This window comes from Bombus pyrosoma, linkage group LG6 (assembly GCF_014825855.1).
Source record: "Bombus pyrosoma isolate SC7728 linkage group LG6, ASM1482585v1, whole genome shotgun sequence".
Taxonomy (NCBI): domain Eukaryota; kingdom Metazoa; phylum Arthropoda; class Insecta; order Hymenoptera; family Apidae; genus Bombus; species Bombus pyrosoma.
The window spans coordinates 16,266,583-16,290,890 of record NC_057775.1 but is presented as its reverse complement, the minus strand read 5'-3'; the positions used below and the strand labels follow the sequence as shown (position 1 = coordinate 16,290,890).

The following is a 24,308-nucleotide window of genomic DNA, read 5'->3' as shown; positions in this document are numbered from 1 at the left end:
GAGCGTACGGTTCGTGCACGCGCAAGGAAGCATCGCGCGATAAAAATTTCACTGTACCATTGACAAAGAAAAATCGTACGACCTGAAATATAACCGGCTTTTAGAACGTGCTTAACCAAAGTATTGAATTAATCTCGAATCTTAAAACGTAGCGGCAAACGAATTTATCCCTCTTTGATACGCTCGAGGAATAACTCGTAAACGAAAGAAGTTTCACGATCTAGCGATCGCGAAAGAGGCGTATAGCATACGCGACGAATATAAATCGTCGAAATCGCAGCTACGAGTCACGCTGAGCGGGGAAACTTCGAATTATACCATGCTAAAAAATTGGATTCATCACTTTGCTTTCGCCTTTTTATAAAGAAAAATATCCGTAAGATGCGCGGGAGTGCGCGGCTATTTTTCACAACATTAAGTCAAGCCAGCAATCATTTAGGAGCGCGCGCTCCTGCACAGTTCTCTTGGGTAAAAGTCGTAAGGGACGTTCGTGCCATCCTCTCGCTATACTCTTCGCCACCATCCCCCACACCTTTCACAAACACCCTTTTCACCCTCTATCTCGCCGGCCGACACTGATCTGCTTAACATATGAAAGAAAGCCGCCCTTTCCTAAATATACTCGTTCTCCACTCTAGACTAACAGAGCGCGAACAATACTATATTTTATGCGGTATCAGAAGGGGCTGACGTCGAATGAAAGGGGTCCAAGTGTGGCGTCGCTGCACAGACACACGAGACTCTCTTTTTTCTCTCTATCTTTCTCATGTTTACACCGGCACCGAACGATTCTAGCTGACTCTCGTTCCCTTCACGAGTTCTTTGCCCGCGAGCCCATGAATGAATGCAAAAACCTGATCTCTCGTCCTTTATCTCCCGACCAAGTGGCGTAGCGATGCGGTCGAGCTTAATACGAGGCTAACTCGAATTGATGTTCATTGGTGGATCCGGTAACAATAGTACTTTTGTACGAGTGTAATAGATCGTTACGTATATCTACTCGGCTCATCGAGCTTTTTAATCGTGCATTATAACGTGAGTTCCAATCGTGAATGGCCAAGATTGAACTCTTCAAGCAGATAGTTCGAGATTTTTCAAGATATTATTGATGTAGTTTTATCCTTCCCCAAACATGTAACTTTCATGTTCTCTCAATTCTTTAATTGCTTCTCTGTACAAGAGATTTTCTACATTTAAGAACAATTAATAATTAGACGAAGTAGGTTTCGATATACACTTCGATACAAAAAGGAAGATTAGTGTTACCATAAAGAGATTTTCGCGTCATCCACAAGTACAAAAAATCCCTGAAAATACAATTGCAAAAATTCATCAAATTATTACTTATTATTATTAGCTAGTTCGTTTGAATTGGCATAACTGTGTTCACTAAAAAATCAATGAAATCTTGGAAACACGAGGGGTAAACCTGTTTTATAAAATATCAGACTGAACTGATGTTCGATTCATCGAACTAATTATTCCATCCATTTTAATCATTCTAACTTGAAATCTGTTATCAATTATCGATCACAATAGAAACACAGGCATTTCTATATATATCGCGCCCGCTATAAATCCTGAACGCACTAAAGCTAACACGCAGAAAATACACTTAGACCATCAAAACACTCGGTGTCAATAAAATTCGGAAAAGCTGGATCCGCTGAAAAGTTTTTGCAGTGTACCTTCCGAAGCGCAACATCGGCGTGCAGTTCGTTACATCGGCGCGGATAAACCGCGGCGGTCCAGGGCCGTATTGTCCCCCCCAGGGAAGACTGAAAATTTATATTCCCTCGCAAATACGACGGTTCGTTTTCCCGGCTCGTCAGCGAGGGCCAGCAGTGCGTTCGTCGCGCGCATTATTCCGATTTTATTGCCGTAATAAAATCGTATCGCATCGCGTGCATAGAAGATGATGCCTGCACCTGCCGCTCGTTCGGTCAGTTGATATAACTGCATCGTTCTCCACATTCGTCCGAACGCTTCTATTTTCGACCAGACGTAAAATCGTTTTCTTCCTCGGTGATCTTCGCGGTAGTCGCTGAGGTCAGCCAACTTTCGCCAACTTTATCGAACCTCGACCACTGCTACAAGATTGTTCGTGTCGCTGTGAGTTCCAGAGTTCTTGAGGGTACTGGTTCGATCGTACATCAGCGTTGAAATTAACCCTTGCTTATTTATAAACCAGGCATCTCGTAGTTTTGATCGTACGAAGATTTGAAAGACATATTTTGGGAATATAAGAATACGTGGTTTGTTTTTCATTATGTTTTCATTAACGTTAAAATTGCTTATATATATTTTATAAAAAGTCATTCAAAGATCAATAGCTTGTGAGTGAAAACTAACCTGAAAGATTTCTGTGAAAATTATTAGGAATTGATTATTTTCACCACTTTGGTGATTCGTAGATTCGAGCGTAAATTAATTCCGGGGTGCAGAAAAATTATCAATGCTAATCGTAGTGGATCTTGGAAAGAAATTTATTTAAGTTCTCTGCATTCAGTTGAACAGGAAAAATGTTTTCGCGAACAATGAATGTGGAGGACTTAATTTTACGCGCGGCTTGAATAAAGAGATAGCATGATTCGAATTTTGTTCGTCCTATTTGATAGCATTCATGTTCATTTGATGCTAAGGTTGTTAATTTCCCTGATTTCCATTATCTATATACTAATAACTATACAAACGAATAATTTTGTATAAGAAATTATTGGAAATTTTTGCGGAGACTCCTCGTATAATTTACGACTGTCGATCGATGAATCGAAAGTATTAACAGGAAATACGACTCGATATTAGCTGCAAACTGCTCGTTCAAATAATTACTAATAATCTCTGTAACGGAGCATCGTACCAGCGTTTCGCTGTTTGCGTATTTATCGAGAAAATAATACACTAAGCGCCGAACGTAGATCACTAATTACCAAATATTTGCAAGAACCTTTGCTTGCCAAAATTGCCACGATCGTTTAGAACAGCAATATATAATTCATCAAATTCTGTATAATCGTGCAATTAGAACCCAAATTCGAAGCTTTAATAATTTTACCGTCCGTTATAAGTATAAACATCTTTCAAATAATAACCCAACAAATCAAAATAAAAATATAAAATATATCGCAATAATATAGAAAAATAAATATTATTTCAAATGAATAGATTAATTTTTAACTTTCTAATCATAGAAATTTTTAGTCGAGGAATGATCTGATTAACCGCGAGATAAAGCCAATGAGGAAAGTGAATTATATTAATTTTAAGACTCTGACAATAGGCTGCTTTCGTTTAAACAAAACTAACGACTTCCAAAGACCATTTATTACACACTTGTGTGCCATTAAAAACACCGTAGACGCGATTATTTACTGTAAATTGCCTTCGAGTGGTCGAAAAAGAGCCTTTAGGTATCGCGGGACGATAAGATCGTTCCTCTGGGGTTGTTAACGCAGAGAGATAACGCTAAACGAGCCCGGGACCGGAAACTATCCATTTGAATTCGGTGGTTCCGGCAGTGGGTTAATTCGCTTAAGCGGTATTTCTCAATTAACCTAGTCGATGTCGCTTCGTTTTCCCTTCCCTTCTGTTTTTCGTCTGCCATCGTCGGCCCTCGCGAGTCCTCGCAATCGCGTTCGCTGGACTCGATACGAAAGAAAAGCCTGCTCGACTCCGTTAACCACGACAAACGAGATGCTATCGTTAAAACGCGGCCACTCTATCTTCCCTTCGACCCCGAACTGTCCGCTCATGTAATTTTTTATCATTACTCGACTCGTCAAAGGCGGCCAGACCTTTCGCTGCAAAGTTACGTACGCGCGTTCACCAGACGATTGATGATAGATGCTTAGGCTTCTAACGAATTGTCTAATGGATCACTAACTTGTGTGTGCCATGAAAGACAGATTGCAAGTTAGAGTACCGGCAGCCATGTATTTTCAAAATGTAGGTCTCGTTTGATTACCTTGACGAGCACGTCAAAGTGTGAACACTCCTCTCCATTAGTCAACCAGATGTTGACAATGCGTGTCATTAACATTAGCAGATTTGGAGCGGAGACAGATTAGTGCATTAGAGATGTTAAAGGAATTGTTCGATGGTGTTCCAGTGGTTATTTTTTTATTAGAGACAGGTAGAGGTGGTAGTTCTTTTATATGATTTTGATGAAGGATGATGTTGGACCGATTCTCTTTCAAGATTTATTCACTTACGCTATGGACATGATATGTAGAACAGCCTATGACCACATGGCAGTGAAACCTTTCATTGTTAAATTATCTATGCACTTCTAAACATCACGTACGTATCTTTTTTTATTTCGGTAATCAAAAGCTAACATCGTATCACGACTCACTGTCGCTTGCACGAAGTTATAACTTAAGCGGTTACGAATATGACACAAGTTAAACGACCATTTCTTTAGAATGCTCAGTCTTCGATAACCGACAGGCAAAATTGTTAAAATTTTGCCAAAGTAATGCAAATATCTCCATCATATTAAAACGTATAAATTTTTCAATGATGGATTCGATAATTCCAGGAAAAATTCGAAATGATATCGAAAAAATCCGGTCGAGTAAAAATTTAACCCGCACGGTCGATTAAAGAAAAAAGAGGAAAAAGCGAAAGAACCCAATATGAGAGCATTCATAGTCGAATGATTTCACGCGTCAGAAAGATCGGAACTATTAAAGTCACTCGGACCGTGAAAAAAAATTGTTTCGTCGATCGTCCCTTTTTCCAACGCTAACGATACAAAAAAAAAAAAAAAAAAAAGAGAAAGAAAAAAGAGGGAAGAATTCACGGGTGCGATTTTAAATGGGGACGAAGGAAAATTGGGATCTCGCCTGCTTCAATTTCTTTCGAAACTTTGTTCTCGAAGCGGACTGACTGTCCGACGGAACACAGAAAATCCAAGTATGAACAATCAATACTCGCGAGAGGCACGGACGAAGCTTTTTCCGCCGTCTCACTCCAATTTCAAAGAACTCGATCCTCACGAGAGACCGTGATCGCCCAGGGAACTCGTCGGATGAACTGAATTCACGCGCATATTTTACTTTTCCCTTGGTTCACTCGCACACGGATACTCGACATGTCGAAAACGAGCGTACCATCCTGTTGCACGCGTGCACAGTTTATGAACAGAGGCTGGTCATTACTTGTTATTGCACAGGGATTCAAGTACTTTCTGCTTTAATTACACGAGCCTTGGCCGCGCTTCCAATTCGAACGATTTTAGTGTCTTTGCTCGTCGCTTTGCAAATGAGAAAACCCTGGAATTCCATGCCGACCTCGTTCGATTTTCAACAATTTGGAAGTACAAATTATCCAGTTAAATTTCAGATTGTTTGTCTCTCTGTAAATTATCTTGATGATCAGACAACTGTTATAATTAAAACCATGTCTTACGATTGCTTTGGTAAATACTTAAATCAGATATTCATCGCAATAATACTATGTCGGATGCAATTCGGAAGTATTCAATACAATACGTAATTTGTATTGAACTCTGCTGCTTTGCAATTTCTATATGTCAATTTTGCTTTTGTTTCAGAAAGATCGAATAGAAAGACATTCAATGTTTTGTAGCGTAAAATTGAAACGAGAAATCACGTATATTAAAAATATTCCAAACTTGTAAAATTGTTTAATGGTTAGAAGAACACAATCAGATGAAAAATGACTCCGACTAAGGAAATGTAGCTAGATAAATAATTCGCAATCCGTACCAATGGGAGAAGAATTAAAAATTAGAGTACAAACTAAACTTTCCTTTTATTTAACGCTAGAACCACCACACCAGTCAAATTGACTGGTTTTACAATTTTATTTTAAAATTCCTACTTTATGTTATATTTTTTTTTTGCAATGATATAATGACTTTCGCAACGATAATTAAAAGAATAATATAACGAGTTTTATTTTGCTTTTTTGTACGAAGGTTACTTATATCAATACCAGTCGAAATGACTGGTATTTGTCAAAGTGCAAAAGGGTCCTGCAATCTGTTTATCGAACCCCAATTAACCAGTTTCCTCGTTTTGTACAACTTCCCACACGTTTTTAAAATTTTTACTGCGTATCATTCAATATGATGATATCAGTTATCAGGAAAATTCCGGATCGATCGCTAGACCGGTAGATGCTAACACTAGAAATACCACAGCAGTCAAAACAACTGGTTCTACAATTTTATAAACGTGTCAATCCTCGTTTAGAGATGATAGTCCCAGATGGATTATTAATACCAAAAATGTACTACATAACATGGAATTGCTTCTGTAAGAAAGTAATAAATCAATAAATATAAAAATATTCTATTATTACGTATTTTTTAAAGACCAATCATTTTGACTGGTTTTAGTAGAAATAGCTTCGTGTTAACTATTGGTAGTTCTAATGTTAATCGGAACCATACCTCAATCACGAATATACGATTCAATACCGTAAGGCAAGGAGTTAATAATACAAATGAAAAATAAAAGCAAGAACATTTAAAATCGTTGCAAAGTGCAGAAATAAACGGTCCGAAAGCAAGTATTGCTAACGAGACGGAAATTTCATGCATTTGTTACGCTATTCTGAACACAACTGTTTAAAGATCGTTGAAAAACGCTTGATCTACTTTCGGTTGAACCCCTTGCGTATACATTGATCTTCCGTGGATTCCGCGGAAAACTGAACGCCGCGGAAACAGCCGGATATCGATATCGTTAACAGAGTGAAACGCGATCATGCGTTCGAAACGAAGTTACCACGGATTCGCAAGATGAATCTGGGTCACGTTCTTCCTTACGCGGCTGTAAATTTTCGCTCTGCAAAATCTGACGCTGCGCGCGACACGCCTGCATTCTGGTGGTCGAAACGGTTTTCAGGATGCTTTCATTTCGGGTGATAAAAACGAGATTGAATCTGCCCTGGTGAAATTATATGTTTCTGTTGTTTGTACTTTTTCAGTGATTTTCTAAATATTTTTTTTAATGCACCGTGCGGATGTTGTGTTACAAGTAAACTTTATACGGAAGATATAAAAAAACATATAGATAAAAGTAGTTATTAATGGCAATGTAACGATGTATTTCTCGCCATGTTCAAGGAAATACTCCAGAAAACTGTCTGACAAATTCTGTATGTTTTCAGTGGTTTTATAAATATTTTTTTTAATGTACCGTGCGGATGTTGTGTTACAAGTAAACTTTATACGGAAGATATAAAAAAAACATATAAATAAAAATAGTTATTAATAACAATGTAACGATGTATTTCTCGCCATGTTCAAGGAAATACTCCAGAAAACTGTCTGACAAATTCTGTATGTTTTCAGTGGTTTTATAAATATTTTTTTTAATGTACCATGCGGATGTTGTGTTACAAGTAAACTTTATACGGAAGATATAAAAAAAACATATAAATAAAAATAGTTATTAATAACAATGTAACGATGTATTTCTCGTCATGTTCAAGGAAATACTCCAGAAAACTGTCTGACAAATTCTGTATGTTTTCAGTGGTTTTATAAATATTTTTTTTAATGTACCGTACGGATGTTGTGTTACAAGCAAACTTTATACGGAAGATATAAAAAAACATATAGATAAAAGTAGTTATTAATGACAATGTAACGATGTATTTCTCGCCATGTTCAAGGAAATACTCCAGAAAACTGTCTGACAAATTCTGTTTTTACTACTTCGGCTTCGAATCATCTACTCGCACCATTTGCGTGAATAACATGATTTATATAAAAATACGATATCAAATGATATACACATTGCAAAAACGGAACGTGGAATTATAATACATGGAACAATATCGTACACCAAATTGAATTCGACGGAATGCAACATCAGGGTTATGTGAACGAAAGGCCGAAAATTTTCATAAGTTTCATTCCTCCATCTCTAAACGACGTTTTCAAACGCCTCATTTCTCCACGAACCGTATCGGAATAAACGTTCCCTAGAAAGTGCTTCGAATTTAATAAATCGATTCGTATCCCCGCTAACGCGACCTCGAACTATGGTTCGTGGTGATATTAAAATCGCGGGGGCGATACTTCTGCTAATAACCTCAGCAAGCGGAAGGCAATAGAGGGCGATTTATTTCTTGAAAGCGTGGAAAATCAATTCGATCGATTGTTGAACCATAATTAACCTATATTATTGCAAAGTAATGCGAATTTATTGCAGAATGTTTGTACAATTTAGCTGGCATTTTTATAGCTGATCGATGATTCTAATTCCAGTGGAACGAGCTCATTATCTGCAATTACAGCCAATTATTTCTTCAATCAATTTCTCTAGAATATCTAAAACATCCGACACTCTTTCACAGTCATTTCCATCGTTACAAAAATCGCTTTAGTATCTTCATCGATAACTTCAAATCTCCGATGCCAAGAACATTAAACAAAACTATAATATTTCTCGCTACAATTTCATTCCTATTTTCATATCTCCACAGACATACCAAAAAATCATCCTTTTATCGTGTAACCGTCGAAACGCAAGTTATGCTCGAGCGACGATAAATTATTATTTCAGTGTTGTTCCGCTTTATTACGTTGCCTCTCCGGAAATCTCGCGGAGAAAAATTGAAACTAATGCTCCCTTGAAAGTGGGCGCACGTAGAAGCGCAAACAACCGATTCACCCGGACGTCATCGAGGCTTTCACGCAAGCTCGGTAGATCCCCGTTAAGCTCCCAGGGAACGCGAATGACGATGTGAACGCTGGCCTCCCTTGTCGCCGAGTTGTCGCATACATGTGCACGCGTCGTTCTATCCTCTGTCTAGTTTTACATGTTTATACGTGCGACGCCTTATCGGCACGCAGACGGATCGCGTGCCACGTGCAGTAAGATCAGTAGCGACGGAAATTTCTCTCGTTCGGCTTTTCGACGCGCGGAATTCGACTTGCAATTGAATAGTTTCACCTATGCGATCGATACTTTCGCTGAATTTACGCTACGATGATATGGCGTGCTATTTGAGTTTCTTGGAAGCCAAGTTGACCAACTCCATTCCTCGGATTATCTCTGAATTTTATCATTTAAGTATATAAACTGGTATTTAATATCTCGGAAAGTAAATCTATTTATCACAAGCGAATAGTATCAGGAAATGTAAGACAGGTGAATAAACTCTACTTGAAGTAAGCTACACATCTAACTAAACGAAAGTTTACAGTTCTATTTTCTACCCAGCTAAGACTAATGTCTATCGTAAAATTATTTCCTTGAAATAAGATAAATTCTATTTGAAATATGTTTCTAAATAAGGAATAATATAGCAGACTAGTGCGTAGACAATTATAATGGATCATCTTAATATTATATACTATTAAGAAAATAATGATACATATCAAATAAGTTCTTGCCTTTAGTTACAATTGTTTGTACAAACCAAACGCGTGCCATTATTTTCTTTAATTAATACGCAAGTATAATATTACTGTATTATTCCCATCAGAACCTTCATTTATCCATATTTAAAAAACAAATCCATCACATTCATAACTCTCATCGCTGTCTTCCATTTAAAAAAAAAAGACTATAATTGAAAATAAATCTAAAGCTATGCTAATACGGTAGACGATAGTACGCATGGCGTATGCTATGGGATTCACTCGATAGTGACTTTATCAGCGTCATCTTATCATGGAGAAAGCGGATTTCGCGACACGTGCGCCTAGAATGACCCTATTCCGTGACCCTTCGCATTCATCTTCCTTCGAAATGCGAGACCATAACGAAAGGTAGCCGCGATTGAATAAAGTTAGGCGCCCTAACCCGCTCTCACAATGTCAGATTAGGTATGCGATCGTTCTCCTTTTTTTTCACGTTCGCCTGGCTTCGTTCCAGCCGGCACCGGCATATGGCCACGGAAGATTACGAGGGTACAGCCACCACCGTGTCCAATTTCCAACGTTATTATTATTTTAATCCCCCGAGTTCAGCAAGGTGTCTGTCTGATGTCACACATCTCACACAGGTCAATGTAAAAACACCCATTCAACCGTATATAAGAATAACATTCTGAATTTTCGAGATCAAAAAACAGAGCTCAGAACACGATATGCATTTGAAATAACATAGTTTGTTTAAAAATCCATGAAAAACAAGGAAACTGTGTATGAAACTTGAGTTTCATTCGAGCTTGTGGTACACACGATGCATGAATGGATGTCGTTCGATTTTTCTTTCATACAGACCATCGTACATTTTTGTATTTGACAGTAAACATTCTAAAAACAATATAGTAAATGGAATATAATATTTATTCCATTAGCTAATTAACAATCCTTTCAGTATTTTTAGCGAAGATAAAATTTTCGTTCCTTATCGTCTCATACAGTTATAATACTATTCATAAATAGTACTAATAAATTTAGCAAACTTTCCTCCAGAAGTGATCTAATTTCATTGTAAACTATCTTTGCAAAATAATCATTAACAGTTTATATGATCGTAAATTGAAAATAATAAAACGATGCTTGATCCAATTTCAAGAACATTATTCATCTTGACATATAAAGTAGCAGAATATCGTGATATTGTGTTCAAGGACAATTTTTTACATTTGAATAAAAATTAACGTTTCTGAATCGCTTTCGGAGCAAGGATACAGTGTATAGCTTTCTTCGAAGTTACTTTGTAAAATTGTTTACTTAACGCCTGTCCTCTCTCTCTCTCTCTCTTTTACAATTTATAATTTACTTTAGACTAGAGCTCGCGCGACTTTCGTATTTTCCTCACTTTTACTTGCATTATTCTGTGAAAATGATAGGCGAGGGTAGACGAGTCGCGATAGTTTGCGAGAAGTTCAAATTAACTGAAATCGAGTGGATCGCAAACGAACGATAAAAGATAAGGGGACAGGGAACTTCGGGCCTTCCGGTTATCTCGATCGTTCGCGTTTCAGTTCGCAAAACGTTCACAGCACTGCGACACTTCCTTCTGCAACGTGTGTTCGAGATCGTATCGGTGTAAATTATTCCGCCGACCGTTTCGAAGGCGTCGATTGAAAGTTTCTTCGAGAAAACGTGGATTTTCCCTTGCAGCTTCACGCCTGATCTTGATCGAATTCACTTCCAACTTAATTATTCGAATTTCAATTGTAATTCAAGTGATAAATTGCGTATTATTACGTAAATTTCGAGTTACGAAAGAAATATTTTTTTGTGAACCTAAGATTAATTTGTATAGAAACTTGTATTGCTTTAGTATAGTTAGAGGTTTGGAAGTTTAATGAAGAGAACAAATCTGTAATTTATATACTCCAGTAGTAAATTGTTTGTGAAATATTCCACGTTCCGTGGAAATAAAGTTTAGAATTATGAGTAAAGATTTACTGCATTACCACTAATGGATCTAGTTAAGTTTAAAACCCGAAGCAATCAAACTAAAACTCAAAGCAAGCGTTTAAAGATATACTACGTTTTAAAAGAGCCATGAAAATCACAACTATCCCAGAAATCCTAAATCAAACCTTCTGTTAAAACCTGTTCATACATCCTGCCCTAATTGTACCTACATAAACGTTGCATTAAATGCGCCATATATGCACATACTTCCATCAGCCCCATCAATCAATTCACTGGCCAAAATAATCCAACGATCAATTTCCCTTATTACCCTGTTCAACATACAACGTCATCAAACCTTCAACAACTTTCAACATACCACTCCACGTATACCCCACGGAAAAAAATCTCACATACTCAGTATATGAAACAAGTTGTCCAAATAATGAACAATCTCAGAAACGCATTCGCTATATAAGCCGATTTAAATGGAACATCGGATCACTTTTTGATCGGAGATAGTTCGGCTCGTGGGATCTGACCCTGCTGACGCGTTTCTAGAAGCCTTTATCCGGTCTGAAACGCTCTCTTCTTCCTCGGTGTCCATCAAGAGTTGACGATCGAGGGTAGGTTCTATGGCCAGATGTGAATGCGTACACCCTCGACATCTCTAGTTCACGCCTCCTCACGGAATTGACATGTTTCCAACTCGTGCGCGCTGATTACGGATGGGCCGACCTCGACATGACAATACACTCTTCTCAAACACACGACGACTCAACCAGGAGGTGTATCGAAGTTTCAAGTGCTCGCAGGGAATCTAGCGATATCCCGGCAGCAAGTGGACACTCTTTGTGTGGCGTATCAGTAAACTTGGATCATTAGTTTCATGCTTATTTTTAAGCCAAGGATTTGCCGGAAAATTGAACTCAGCTGTATCCTACTGTGTTAAGTTGAAAAATAGTTGGGTATGTTGTATGTATAGAAGTAAATATTTTGAAACTTAGCAGAGCCTACGATAACTTAGCCATTTTTTTACGCTTAAAAATCAGAAGAAAAAGTCAGAAAGATGTCAGGAAAACAGATTTTTTAAATTTATAATCTATTAAATAAAAAGTGATAAAATGACAGTACACAGATTTCCGTTCTACTTTTAGTAATCTTAAGCATCAGAATAAGAATAAAATTAATGAACTAAATTTGTTGAAATTATAGGGTAAAATGTTCCCTGGCCCCCAAACTATGATGCCGAAGGGACTTTTTTGATTCAGGTATGTACCACCATCGCGGAATTACGTTCGTTGATAGACGCTGAAAAGTTTTAATTGATGACTTATACCGGTACATTTTCGCCAGCAGGGAAAGAATAGCGAGAGAAAGACGATATACAAAGCGCTCCCCCAGAAACGCAGAGTGCACTGAATGCAAGGCTGCCTCGTTTGGGACCGTTCGAGTGTCTCTAATGAGAGGGAAAGTTATTTGATTACGAATGTCTGGGGCACTTGAAACGATGGCGGCGTTCGGATCGAGTGGCGAAATATCGATCCTATTCGAAGTTTGTTGAAACAATTTTATTACTTTTCGCTTTGAGGAGTTTGCAATTTTCTCGGTAATTAATGTAGAAGCATTAATGCAGAAGCAGATAGTGCTCACGTCTTGCACTTACAGAGAAATAGAGTTTAATTCCACCTAACGTAGAAGCAGCGTAACATTCGCAGTTGAAAGTTCAAATTTGACTAAAATGACGTTCGACGGCCATACGGGAAGAACATGACAAGTCCATTTTTGTTCGGTTCCTGACTTTTATATCGCTTGGTAGCTAAAAATCGGCATTTTAATATAACAATTGAAGAAGGAATTCAAGGACCCAAGACTTTCGAAAATAAATAATAAATCCATGATGTTTTGTTTGAGAAACGAGTAAGCTTAGCTTAGCTGTTACGTTAATTTGCGTTAGTACTAGTATTTTTTTCAATATTCAAGAAAATATATTCAAGAAAGCCAAGAACACATATTGAATATCAAAAACGAATGGATGTGGAATTGGTTAACAACATATTAAATTTCAACACCGTTCCTTTATAATAACTTTATTATGTTACTCACTCGTGAATTTTATCTACAAATAAACAAATTTAGTAAAACGTGCAGACTACATTGCCATTTAACGAAATTGAAAGATCTGGCGATTACTTTTAAGGGTTCTCCGGGCCAAGTTGACCTACGAGATAGTCTTTTAAATAAATAGGGAGGTCTTCCCTAGGGATCACACCTTGCTGGAATAAATCAAGATAAGAGTAGCCTCCGAAGTATCCTTCGGTCGCGTAAAAGACTGGAAGGGCGAGCGTTGAAAGGAGGACGTGCAATCGTGCACGTGAACGATCTCGTGAAATGGGAACAGGGGTGAAAATGAGAAACAAGTCTTACGAAAATCGCGTGGACGGAGGCGTATCGATAATGACACGTTGACTTTCGAGTCGTTTACCTATCTGGGAAAGTGGCTATAGTTGGCGCCACGCCGATTCTACGACTTGGAACACGAAAGAGCGTAAATTTGCGCTGTTAGAAGAAGCAAAAGACGGATGAAAGAAACGGTTCGAAAAAAGAGGGAACGAAACGTTCAACAGTTGAAAAACCGTCGTTATTAGTTTTGCCGGCTATATAATTTTTCCTATGATGACAGGTTTCTCGTTGACCCTAATAACGACGCTTCAATCGTAGCATTGAATGGAATTACGGCGTCTCGAAGTTACCTTTAAACAATGTGGGCTGTTACCGACACGCGTTACCTGGTTAAAAAATACGAGGTCACTGGGTTCATTTTTACTCAGTGCAGCAGGCTATGGTTCGAAAGGGTCGACATGGTGAGGCGATTCCGTGTTTGGCTTTTGATGGCGGCTTACCGCTGTGCTATTATTTGCTAGCCCATTGTTTCATAACACGTAGGAAAAAAAGAACCGCTAAGTGCACAGCTCTGGTCCATTTTTCCCGGCGTCTTTATTGCTAGATATTTAGAACAAAACATCGTTGCACCTTCGTTCTCCAACTTTCCCACCTTTCTTTTTTTACTTTGCTACGTGATGAACAAACTAAATTTTTATATGTTCAAAATTAGACTGATGTTTCACATTTTTGTTTGCCCCTTTTGCTCTAAGAAAGTGAAAGCATTTCTTGTACGCAAGACGATGTCTTTTGTCAATACGGAAAATATATGCACGTGGATATTTAAATATACTGTAAATATAGAGACGAGACTTATCACGATTTTCACCCATGGCCTTCGTATCCGTCAATGATAACGCACAACTGCAACATGAGAATATAAAACTACCACCAAATCGATACTTCCTAATGAACATTAGACACTCAGAAAACTTCTTAGGAGAAAAAACTACACGCAGACAAGGCGCCACGAAGCAGGCGGCGAGTGGGCCACCCTGAACAAAGGAGTCACGAAGTTAAGCGAAAAAAGACGGAAACCTTTCGAGATAGGACGCGGAATAAAACAAAAGGAAAGAGAGGAAAAGTGAAAGGAGGGAGAAAACAAGCTGGCAGGGTGGAAAGAGGGAGATACGAGAGGACGAAACCGAAACGGAGGGGAAAGCAAAAGATGAAATGGGGCGAAGCGTGGCTGGTGCGCGGCGTACCGCCACGTCACTCCCTTCTCATTAATCAACCCCCTACCACCCTGCCGCGTTAACCTATCTTCCTCTTACAAATCTATCCCCTCGTTCTCTCTGTCTTCCTCGTTCTGTTGCATTTTTGTTTTTCTATCGTTCGGTTACCCTGTCGTTATCGTACTTGGACGAATTCGATTATTGGATATTTTAATCAAGGTAATAGGCTTACATCACCGGGTCACGCTTAGAGATTAATGGCAAACACCTTTTTCGCGAGCGGGTATCGCCTCGTTCGAGGCTGAACGCCTGCAACTCGAACCTGTAATCTACTACTTTCCATTAAAGTAGCATGTAGTTCATGGTCTTTGTATGACGTGTACCTACCTAACCACGTTGATGAAATGGAGATGTTTTTAAAGGCTATTATAAAAGTCGGTGAATGTAGATAACGACTTGTGGAACTCTATTCTCTCTGGTATATCGCTCTTGAAATATATTCTTTGTTTTATTCTTGTAGAATGTCCTCATTCATGATAGAAGCTCATATTGAATTAAATGCGCTTTTTCAAGAATTCTTAATTAACGATACCAAAATATATCATTCATGCTTTTCAAAAATCATGCAATTATTCTCAATGAATTGAATTAGTTTGATTTCTGTATGATTCATATAAGAAACATATCACTACTATAATCTCCATATAAATTCCTAATTATTCGTTAGTCATACTCTGTCTACGCATCAACAATCGAAACTACAAAATTCTCTTATTAATACACCACGACTCGCTTTCTCCCTTTTTTCCTAAGTCATCAAGCTTATGACAGGATCGAACCAAAAAGAAGCAAAGAACGGAAGAGAAACGCGTGTCGCACGCTGATCTAACAAAGGAAACACTCTCCCGTTCTGTTCTACTTTCGACTTGTTCCTGTGAAACTCTAATTATATTAAGGATTCGTTAATCTAATGACGTAGCCGTACAAGATTCAGATCAGGTTCGGTCTGTAGATTGTACGTCGAACTTTCTCAGCGAAGAAACGTTAGTTTCGTCTATCAGATGACTGTCGGTGCCGTAAACACGCGGCCTTCGATAGTTTCCCACGAGTAACTATGAACTCACCGGAACGGTGTCTATTATAATTTCCAAGGCCTCGATACGTTGAAATTTCGATGGAAAATTCATTGGGCCCCGTTCCAGCCCAGTTGAAAAGGGTTTAATTGGTAATGAGATAGTCCCTACTGCAATAATTGGCTGATGTGTGCATAAGCGAGGGTGATTATGGGGTACAATGCAACACTGTGTCGAAAACGAGGTCAGGCATGTAGAATTAAAGCAAGCGTTAAGTACTCGTTCTTGGAGAACTCCGGCATCAAACTACTGGTAAAGATGCTCATGACATTTTCGCCGAGTCTTGTAGAAAGTTGAGTCTAGCGTGGCTCAATCTGGAATGCCGTTTGTATCTCATTCTTAGACAACCTTTCTGCAAATGTCGAGTATTTCGCTGATGAGAAGGGACAATCGTAGTTGAAGCGAGCACGTTTAGGACAGTCGAGTGAAGACAGAATAAAGATCTCGTAAATTGGCGTGCAAAGGTTATAGTGAATTTAATTGGCGAGATAAGAATACGGTACGGCGAGACAAAGGCAAGTTAAGTTTACTGCCAATTTTTTTTTCAAAAGACAATCGTACTTCGTTGTGCACAACTGTTTTATAAATTAACTTGCTCGTTTAGCAGAAAAAAGCCTTTGTAAAGAAAACTTTTTTATCAGGTACGACTAATGATACGACATTTCCACGTACCGTATAATTATACGTTTAATCAATAAATACGAAGATACTAAAATAAATACATCATGTATAAATATTTTGTATAGCCACCCTATTTTCATATCGACCTAGAAGAACATTATTCGCAGATAAGATTACAAATAATGCTCTAAATCGTCAAGAAGCCACAGAAACTGCGCAATCGTCAACCGTGATCCGGGTTTTCGATCGGCTGTCAGGCGGTGAAAATTCAATTTCACTGAAATACGCGTCGAAGAAACGCGCGCGGGAGGTCTATGACTGCAAGATATCGGGAATGTACATTACGTTAGTACTAACGGAACTAAGGCACACACGTATACACACGTTCCGTAGGGATGTTTCCAGAAGGCAGTCAGCCCGATGACCCAAATTACCGGCTGCTTGATGCATGCGTCCCGTACACGCGGAGTTTCAACAGTCGTGCAACTCAGACGGTTGATTCAAATAACGACGCAACTTCTGGTATGTTAATCGTATCGCGCCCACTCGGCTTAGCTGCCTCTTGGAAAACCACGGAGCATAACGATGAATCGCGTGCATCGCGACACGCCAGAATTCCAGGCAGCCGGAAATGAGAAGCGTGCGAGTTTGGATTAAGCGCGATCGAGTTGGATTAGTCGGCCGTTGGATTTTAGCTCGGCTACGGACAGATTTAGCGGTATCTACGAACAACAAATGAAATTTCCGCCAACAGCTTTCGTCAACCACGGAAAATTCGTCTTAATAGCGAAACGACGCGAGTAGGATTTCGTTCGAGGCGTATAATCTTGTTAGTCTCGCGAATAACAGAGGGAAAAAAGTCTTGATTGCATTGTAAGCTAAGGTTGTTCAGGAAAGCATTCAAACATGTTTAGGAATCTTTCACGAGCGTATGTTGCACGAAACATTTTGAAACTTCATTAATACCATGATGAGAAGCCACTATTACGATTGTATTGGTAAAGTTTGAAACAAATCTGAAAATGTGTATAAGAGTTACAGGATATTTAATGTAATTACGTATTTCACAGAATTACGAAGTTATTTCAACAGTCAATTTGGTCAATATTATCATGTCACTTGTATCTCATTACAGTGATCCTATTACAGTTATACGTTTCTCGTTCACAGCTTAGCTGCACAATTTATAAAACACCTGTATATTAATAAAAAAAACTTCGCTGTTGTATGAAATGTAAAGAAAGTTGAAAGATAAATTCGCAGAAGGATTTTTGCACGTGGAAGAAATGGTACGTAGAATGACCCTAATTCTTGGAGACAAAGTGAGCGACTAAGTCGCTGAAACAAAAATGCAAGGAAGCTATGAATAATACTTTGAACGATAACCATCAGCTAGGCGTTCGTACCTATTTCGATCGGTCATACGACTGTTCCTCGTCACAAAGATAGGACCACACGATTTCGAAAACAAAAAGGTACTTGGAAAAATCTCTCTGAGGAAATCCATGTGAAGGGATAAAGGAGAACTTAAGATTTTATCGCAATGAAACCGTGTAAAGTGGATGCATTTAAATCCACAACGATAATAATGGCGAAGAGTGGACCTCTAATGGTAGAAGATGCGAGGAGTGGGCGCATCAGATGAGGGTTAAGAGAAAAAATAATAAATGAAGAGGGGGAACAGAGAGGGGAGGCGAAAGAAAAAAGAAAAAGGTGAAAAGTGTTTAGCTACGTAGAGTTGGCTGGTACACACGAGCCAGCAAAGAAGGGGGAAAGCGAAAAGAGGATGAATAAAGGTTGAAATAAATTGCGTTATCTTTTCGTTCCACGCGTATAGCTTCCATCATAGTATATCTGGTGTAACGCGTATATACCTATAGAACTTCTACCTACCATCGACTCCGCTAATACCTTCGCTGCGTGCGCTACCGCGAAAGGTGCAGTCATTTTTAGAGAGCTCTCCAAGTCTATTCTATGGCAGAGCATTCTCGTCGAAACGTTATATAGTAGATATACACGTATATACACAAAAGAATCCGTTCTGGGAGATACTCTTTCTATCTCTTTTTCTCTCCGACTGATCCTTAAGGACCCTTCTTCCTGATTGACCCTTGGCATCTTCTTTTTTACCTTGCCTTTCTCTTTCCTCGTCTCCTCTCGTCATTTTCATATTTTCGAACTCTCTATTCCTCTGTGCGTTCGTTTCATTCACCAGTCCAACATTCTCTCCCTTTTCACCGATCTCCATTTCCTTCGTCGGCAACATTCGTGGCCTGGGTATATCGGAGTTCTTTCATCGGACTGCTCCTCGAGTGCGTAACGAGCACGAGACAACCGGTTCCGAATGCAACCGTCGAAAGACAGCCGCTGTTCTCGCGAAACGACCGTCGACGCCGGTAACTACGATTCTTCAACTATGGATGATTTATTCCCGCATCGTTTGCAAGCACTTTCGCGTGACGCCGCCGGATCTAGATAAACCCCCTGACGCCTGCCCGTTCTCTTTCAACCTGTGGACGTTCCGCGTACACATCGAAGATTTCGCGAAAAAAGCTTACGCAAAGCCGAGGCCACAGTATCACTTCTGTCTCGCAACGATCTAACCTCCCTTCGGCGATATAACCTTACGATTAACCTCAGTCTTAATAGCAGCTTCTATATCCAACGGAGTCCAATAAAACGATTTACACTCCCACTTACACGCGACGAAATGGTTCACTTCAAGGCCGCTACGTTCTTATCTAGATACATCGAAAGAAACTCTTAGGAGGGTAAACGGACGCGCTAAGAGGGTTAAACTCGAGGTTATTTTGCTCCGAGCTTTTAGATCGGTAATCAAGACACCGATGTTTCCTTTCGACTTTCGAGTAGAAAGACGAGCTAAGGATGGAGGTAGACGGAAACGTAGTCTGAGATGGAGAAAGTACGAGAAATCGAGGTAGAAAGGGAGAGACTCAAAGGGCAGAACCGACGATCGGATCTGCGGACCCGCGTTTATCATCACCGGGGAATCTACTTCGAGGCTGTAATCACCTGCCCCTCTACCGTCTCTGTTCCTCGCTAATAACGAGTTACAACCCTTCCGCCGTCGGTCGAGAACGACGCAGAGAATGCCAGAGTGGAAGGAGGCCAACGGCATATCCGAGTTTAGGGTGGGAGTAATTGCCAACGTAATCACACACGTTGCACAAACCAGCCCCTGTTTCACCCTTTCCAACGTCCACGAGGAGCTGACCGAGGGTGCAGACCACGTATCATCCCCCTCTCCTTTGTATCCTCCACTGTTTTCGAGGATGATCAGATAGATGTAGAAAATTCGACGAAATGTCCCGCGAATTCTCTATTCTCTTTTTGCGCTATTGGCAAAACATTCAGTCTGATATCGCTATTTATTGTCATTCTTAATTCATTAAGGATTCATAAGATGAAAAAACGATGAAGAAAATATTAGAACAGCGTTTAAAAAGTCATTAATAAAACAGATGAACTTAAAAAGAGATAATCTCGAGATCTAAAACGATCGACAGCGAAAAATTATCCCAAAGTTGCGAATCCGAATATCATCCGAATAATTTATTAACTAAAAAACGTACTTAGAAAATTTTCTTTATTTCGTTATCCCACTTCTACTAGCCAAATATATAAGAAAATGTAAAATTTCTCAAATAATATCGTGCAAGAGGTCCCTGCTCGTTTCCTTTTCTCTTTCCACCTCTTTTTATCCATCGATGAAGATCGTTCGTCAAAAAAGCGTGCGACGTAGCTCGTGTCGAGTCATCGTCGCGGTATCAACAAAGATATTTGCAGTTTACCGTGTGGCAGTTTTTAATGGCCACGGGAATCACGGGGCGTTTTTATGAATGTATCCCCGAGCAACGGCGCGTCGTAAATTCTCGATTCCTTTCCCCCACTGAAGCTCGTCACGAGACCCCTCCCGAAGCGTTCCGTCGTCGGTCGGGGCGAGCCTCTCGTCGAGCATAAATTATCGTCCCATTGTAAATTCCATTCGGCTACACGTACATGCACCGGACGGATTTCGATGGCGCGGCGTATTACGAACCCTCGAACGCTCGCGTCGTAACGTTCCAACGATCGACGGCTGTGCACAGATAGAAAGAGAGAGCATGAGGAGGAGCGAGGAGGAGAGAGGAGAAGAGACTCTCGCGAGAATGGTAATTAAAGATTTCGGGGAAATTACAAGCTACGGCAGTCGTCGACACGATACGCACAGCTTGGTCCCTCGGTCTTACTAATACAATCGCTTCTACTGCAACCTATGCACCAAGGTGCTTGCCTTGTCGTCTATAATAAGGAGAAGTTAACGTGAATGTATTATGACTTCTCTCGTGCTATGCATGTATAAGTGTGGCGTATTGGTAGAAGGACTACAACGAAGTCGTAAATTTATAAGTCAAAATGTTGAATTTCTAGGCGCCGGTAGTGATCGATGATGTGTAAGATCAGCTTTGGTATTCTACATGTTTCAAACTGGGTAACTTTTGTGAGGATAATTGGAAATAGTTGCAGCTGTGATTGTGATGGACAAAAATATAAAGTAAACGAGGATTTTCTGTCTGATTACACTTTCTCTTAGATTGTACATTGTATAATCGATATAATCTTCTGTTCTCTTACGATATTGTGTAAGCTGTAACATGTAACACTAAGCTTTCACCTTGTCTATAATTATAATTATTAGAATCTATAATGTTCAAGTTCAAGAATCCGTAACATCGCAGAAGAGAGAGGCAATTTATAACTTGCAATTTTAAACTGGTTCCTTTTACTAATATAATCATGCCAACGTATGTCATTAAAGTGCTAACGAAAAATTTCAAAATGTTTCATATATCGTAGGCTAAAGCTTCTCTATTAGAAGCGTTAGAACATTTTCCTGTACCACCGTGGCAAACAGAAAGTATCGATGAGCTCCAATTCTATAAACCACTTGTCCCCCAAATATTCAAATAAATAATCTCGTACCCTATACCATTAAAATTATCAAACGATCCTGCAATCTTCACCACAAATACAAAACGCGTTCGACCCTTTCCCTTATTTCTTGGACCGATGCACGTGTCTCGTAGCCGCGTTCCCAATGGGCAACGCGTACGCAACCATCGTCCTATTAAATTACATTGGCACTTTGCGGAAGAGGTCCGGTGAAGTTTGTGTAAATGTGTCGCAGAATTGGCCCATCGACGGTTAATAGGTTTCGCTGTAAAGCATATCGCGATATGATTGCCGTGGCCAGAGCGCGGATAGATCGGCGGGAATCGTCCTACTAGCTGGCACACGCTGTTGATATCGCGCTCTCTCGCGTATGTATCGCGGCCAGGGCTAACTAACTCGCATACGCCCGGAAAGGTAATCAAACAGTGGATGATTGTAATCCCTTTATAAAGCGAGCGGCGAAAGCGATTTGGCTCGGTTGATGAGAACGAGTCGATCGGTTTGCGGGCAAGGGCCTCTGGACAAACATGGTGATTGACAGTGTAATGAAACATCGGCGGGATAATACGCCGCGCGGGCCAATCGTACTTGTCACTTACGCTGCAGTTGACAAAGCAATCTCGTTCGCGTTGAAACGCATCGTCGCTCTGCGTTCTTTTTTTATTTCTCCTCGGTCCCTCTTCTCCATGTTTTCTCTGTGCACGAATCAACACCGCGTCTACGCGTCAAAGGTTACCCGCGCGATGTTGTAAGGACTGTCGTGTTCGCGTTCCTTCATGGTATTCGGCTGGTTTTGACGCTGTCCCAGTTTGACAGATATTTGTAGCAGGTTGCGTTAAATGTTAGGTTGATAATGCTCTTTTTTGATAATGCTCGTTGTCTTCGTAATCGACTCGATGGTTAGATTAATGTTACTCGTGGCTAGGTAACGTTGCATGCTGGTTTGCTATGTGGTTAGAGCCGTTGATTGGGATTGGTTATGAAACGTTACATTTAATTGGGAAATTACGTACTTGTAATGTGGCGTTATGGAGTCTTATAGATACACGTTGTATGGCTATACTCTTTGTGTCCCTGCTTTTTGTGTACAAAGAAATTCTCTATTCTTAATAGAAAACTATACAATTTTATGTGTTCACGCAAGTCGTAACGTTTTATAACGGAATGAAACTAGTAAAACTTTAAATTGATCTATAAAAAATGTTTAGAACGGTCATGAAAGGCGTAAAAAATGACCTTGGAATAATATTTACTATATCTTGAATGACCCTGAAACGTAGAGCCTTACATGTCTTTTAAATTATGTTAAAGAATCTTATTCTAGCGATATTTTTCGCATTAATTTGCACGTGTTCCCTTCGTTGGATAAGCATACACTGTGACAGGTAACCTTACGGTCAAGTTGCTATTTCCTTTACGAACGCCGTGCAATTTAACTTCATAAAAGCGCTAGTGTTCGGAGCTAATTTAATTACTCGTTAGTTTACAAGAACGTTGAGACGTTCGTGTCGTGGTGAATCATCGAGAAAGATTCGTCAAAGGGATTCCGGAGATTCGTGCACGCGACATCGTCGTGATTCGGCACGAGTGGATTTTCAGTTCAAAATGATGATCAAACGGAACTGGATAAGTTTAATCCGTCCACATCAAACAATCATTGAACAGAAAGCCAGGATTTCAAGTGCATTTACAGAGCAAAGTTTTAAATGATTTTTATATTTATACAGAAACATTATTTGTGCCAGACAAATACTAACTTTTTACTAAATGCATATTTGCAATAAATATCTTGTAATTTCTATATACATTGTAATATTGATTTCAAATTTGACCAATATAATCATGACAATCGTACCTCATTACGATGTTAATAAAAGTTTTATATAACACACGTATTATGGACATAAAACTTCTCTATGGTAACTATTCAAATACTTTCGTGAGCCACTGTACACAAAAATATATGTGAAACGTATCAAATCGATCGTCATCGCGATATAGAAACTTAGATAAATCTCTCTATACGTCGTTTAACTTTCCCCCTCTTCTATCGCCGAAAGAAAATCTGCATAACGTCGAACATGAATAACCCACATGACCAAAATAACCAACGCGTAATTGCCTCGAAACTTACATAATCTGGATCGTTGAAATGAAACGTGTACAATTGCGGGCGGGCCGCGCGACATCGCTAACAATCGACCATCGGCATCGCCACAGTGCGGTTCGAATTTGCGTTGCAGTTCATCACTGGCCCGCCGCCGGCATAACTCCGAACCGTTGCGTAAATTCGAAAGGGGGATGGTGGATCGACCGCGGAGATAATTGTGATCCTCTTATAAATTGATTTCGGTACGGTCGCGCATTTCCATTTAGCGCGCCTCTCCATTCCACCTCCCTCTATTTAAATTTCAAAACGCGCCAGAAATCGAAACGATAAGTTACGTTGCGATTAGCGTGGTCGAAACGAAATGACTAACAATAAACAGCACGTGTAATGGAATATCGTAATGTCATACACGCTTTCTAGGAAACGATACGCGAGATCGTATCGTAAAACCGCGTTAGCGTCTAACGAAGCTGAATTCCTGGCGAAATGGTTTCACCTTTACCGCGAGAATACTACACAGCCTGAAAAATGGTATAGTGTTCGCTACTCCAACAGTTGATAATAACGAT

At 39.6% G+C, this 24,308-nt stretch overlaps 1 protein-coding gene across 4 annotated transcripts in view; it reads right to left on the bottom strand.

The window, feature by feature from the left end:
- Positions 1-24,308, bottom strand: part of LOC122568153 (semaphorin-2A) — a 558,514-nt gene that overhangs the window by 74,241 nt on the left and 459,965 nt on the right. The window lies entirely within an intron of this gene.